This window comes from Mustela nivalis (assembly GCF_964662115.1).
Source record: "Mustela nivalis genome assembly, chromosome: 10".
Classification (NCBI taxonomy): domain Eukaryota; kingdom Metazoa; phylum Chordata; class Mammalia; order Carnivora; family Mustelidae; genus Mustela; species Mustela nivalis.
In genome coordinates this window covers 31,685,058-31,689,073 of record NC_139029.1, presented here as the reverse complement: position 1 = coordinate 31,689,073, position 4,016 = coordinate 31,685,058, and positions in this window count along the sequence as shown.

The following is a 4,016-nucleotide window of genomic DNA, read 5'->3' as shown; positions in this document are numbered from 1 at the left end:
CTCAGTTGGTTCAGAGAGTAGGAGTACGGCCACCTGCTGGCCCACTCTCACCGCAGCCCGCACAGCCTTGGGCCCGCATGGAACCCCAGGTGCCTCAGACTTGTCTGTAGAACGGGGACCCCAGTGCTCACTTGGCGCCCCTTCTGGGTGGATTCAGGGTCAGAGGTGACGGCACTCTGTCAGCGGGAATGCTCTGGATGGAGGCCGGGGATTATGGCTAATCCCTCGCTGGAAGCCCCGGCCGGTCCGCAGTGCTCTGGCATTTCACCCCCCGTGTCGGTCCCACTCTGCTGTCCGGCCTTGGAGGCCCTGGGCCCCAGGATAACACACATCTCTGGGAGACAGATCACAAGTGAAGGTTCTGCCCCTCTGGTCACAAGCCTGTCTCCCCTTCCTGGGCTCGAGATGCTGTATGGTGCTGAGTTTGGGAGCTGCACTCCGGGCCCTCCTCTGTTCAGCTGGCCAGTGGCGGTTGACAGAGCACCAGCTCAGGGCCCAGGGCTGGGAGCACGGGAGCAGACAGAGCAAATCCCTGCCGTCCCACAGGGGCTGTTTCAGTGGGGAAAACAAGTAACACACGTGTGTGTGCGTGTGTGTGTGCATGCTCGCACGTGTGTGTAAGCCTTAGAGGTGGAGAAGGAAGCCAGGCCCCGAGGGGGGCCCAGCAGCAGGAAGGCCGATGGGGCACAGAGTGGGCAAGAAGGGGGACAGTCAGGGCGGGTGGGGTCTCGGGGGCCTCATCGGTCACCGTGGGCACGTGGATTCTGTGTCCCCGTGCCAGGAGCAGAGGAGTGACAGCCTCAGAGAAGGGCCTTTAGGGCAAGGACCAGCTGAGGAGAGGTGAGAGGCGGCTGCAGTCCCCAGTGGGCGGGGAAGGCAGCGTGGAACAGGGTGCCAGCAGGAGCAGTGGTGGAATCCATTTCTGAGGTAGAGCCCACAGGAGTTGCTGATGGGTCAGGTGGTGTGAGAGAAAGGAGCATCAGGAAGGGTTCCGGCCTCAGCAGTGGGGAGAATGGAGTCACCTGCCCTCTGGCAGAGGGGCCGTGGGGGGATGGCACCGGGCATGGACGCTGGGACTCCAGTGTCACGCGTGTCGTGCTTGAGTCCCAGGAGCCCGTTAGGCCTCCAAGCAGAAATGTCAGCTACACGGACAGTCTGATGTGTGGGCCGGGAGTTCAGGGGGAAGAGGAGGGGAGCCATCGTTCTGGGAGTCGTCACTGGCCGTGGATGGTGTTCAGAGCTAGGAGACTGGGGTCTGTGTGGACAGGAAGAGGCAGAAGACCGAGTCTGCTGGAGGCAAGGAGGCTGGGGACTGGGGGGCCCAACGGAGGACAGGGGCCAGCTGCAAGCAGGGGACCCAGAGTCTTGGCGGCTGATGGCAGCAGCTCATGGAGCACTGGGGAGCAAGAGGTCAGTGCTGCTGAGCCTGAACCAAGGACAACTGAGGAGCTGCTTGGGACCTGGTGACACGGAGATCCGTGAGAGCTTTGGCAAGAGATGCTCTGGAGGGGCTGCAAGGACGGAAGGTGGCTGGAGGAGAGTGAAGTGGTGATGGAGGTGTAGACGGCTCATCTCGGGAGCTCAGCCCTACGTGGGGACAGAAGGACAAGCTGGAGGGACATGCGAAGTGGAGGAGCAGCCGTTCTGAAGCTGGGAGACAGCAGCACGGGTGAGCACGTTCAAGGGCAGGACCCCATAGGCACAGTCACTCCTCCGCTAGTCACCTGCGATCATGTCCTACTTGGTGATGCACGCGCCACAGGGAGAGAGGATGCAGTGATGGGAAGAGTGTAAGCTTTGCCCCTGGGCTGAGCTGGGCGAAGCTCACTTCTGCCCTTGGAGTCATGTGAGGTCAGAGTGCGCGTCCACCGCAGTAACATGGGAGACTCCACAGAACAGAAAACTCCATCAGCCTGATTGTGGTCCAACAGAAGTTTCCACATCAAGGCAGATGACCTTTTACTATTTCAATGTATGCTAACCACACAGAACCAGCCCACTGTCTCCGCTTAACTCATGAAAGGCCAAAAGTTCTCAGTGCCTACAGGACTGGGGATATGTGTGTGTAAGGGGGGTGGGCTACAGGTCCAGGCAGATAGCAGGGCTCTCCGCAAGGGTGCCAAAGACAGCCTGTGCCCAGGGTTGTTTGGGGAGACGGGAGCACCCCAGCAGCCACACAGGTTGCACAGACCCTGCCCCACCCCCGCCCTGGGTGACATGTGTGGGATCCTCCAAATGAGGCTGGGGTCTGGAGGTGCTTGTAGTCCCGGGGAAGGAAGCAAACACCACACCAAATGCTATGAGTAGAGAGAGGGCAGAAACACAGAATCCTCAAACCAGTCAATGATCAACACGCAGCAGCAGAGCCTGGCTCTCTGCCAGGCACCACCGGGCAGGAGGAGGCTGTGGGTCTCCAGCCACAGGCGGCGCTCACACCCAGGATGAGAGAGCACTGGGTCTCATTCAGGAGGGAGGCTTTTGGGAAGAGCTTTCATTAGCCAGCCTCATTTCTCCAGGCACAGTATGTTTTCCAAAAGCGCTTTTGCCCATTATTTGATCCCTGTAACTCCCTCATGACCCAGACAGGGCCAGTGCCATCCCGACATCCCTATTTTATCTCAGAGAGGCTAAGGGACTTGCCCAATGTCACAAAGGTTTTTGGGGGCAGAGGTAGAGCTAAGCTTCTTGTCATATACGTGAAGCCACTTGTTAGGAAGCGTGGCACCCAGGGTGGTTTCTAGTTAGCTCCAAACAGAGGCTGGGCCAGGACCCTGAGCCATCCCGCTGTCCCCGCATGCCTGGGAGTCACTGGACTGCAGGGGACCATGGGGGCGGGGGTAGGGAACTTCCCCCAGGACTGTAGATCTGTGGATCTGGAAGGATTTGGAACCTTGATGAGGGAAGACCCTCAGGGTAGGAGAGGATATTCTGGCAGAACAGACTGGAAACCCCAAATAGCAAAGAGGAGGGTTACCCAGAAGAGCTTCAGAGGAGACGTGAGCCTCATTCTGGACCACAGAGTGGCTCTGGGGCCCCAGGGCAAGGGAGGGAGGCCCTGGACAGAGGGGCATGCAGGCATCCCAACATCTCTACAGCCTCAGCATCCCTAGACTTCGCTCCTGGGGGCAACTGTGTGACATTAAGTGGCTCACTTCCCTTCTTTGGCTCTCAGCCCCCTCATTCGTCATAGTCCTCCTAAGAAAGCAGCGTGTGGCACTAGCACACTGATCTACTGCATCCTGGGCCCAAATAGGTCACCTCTTGGCCTGCCCAGTGCCAGCGGCTGCCTTGAGGACCACACAGCTCATGCGCAGAAACTGTGCTCACTGTGTCCCCAGGTGTCCTGCTCTGGGCTCTGGCCAAGTCCTGTTTCCCCTGATCCCATGGTCTCCAAACTGCCTGTAGTAGAAGAGGGATCCCAACTCAGGACTGACTTCTCCACTCTTCTAGGCCCCCTTTGAATTTGGAGACCCCTGGTCCATCCCGGGAAGCCGGTCTGTGCGTCCGTGGATCCACGTGGCTCTGGCCTTCTCAGCACAGATGGGACCCAGTGTTGGCCCCATGTGCGGAACTGCAGGCCACACAGTGCTCACTCCTGCCCCCCAGCTGCTGGAGCTGCAGGCCATACCAGGGGCCCACGCCCTGGGCGGGTGCACAGGCCAGCCATTGTCTGCGCAGTGCCTGGCACCCTCTCATTTGCATAGCCATTTGAAGAATGTGAGGGAGCAGGCTGGGGACGAGTCCCTGCAGAGCACCCCCCTCCCCCGCCTCCCTCCTGCCGTGGAAGAAGACTATGGGGGAGGTTGGGGGGTCGGCAGCCAGACCCTGCTTTCCCCAGTGCGGTCCGGGAAAGGCAGGTGGGCCGCTGGGGACAGAGGGGGCAGCCTGGGGCTGGCGGGAGTCAGAGCAGGATTGTGACATTCCCCTTGCACCCACGCCCGCTGGAGCCCAGGGGCCAAACTGAACGTGAGGGGATTGCTAATGAGCTAGAGGAGAGTTAAATATTCCCCCGCTCC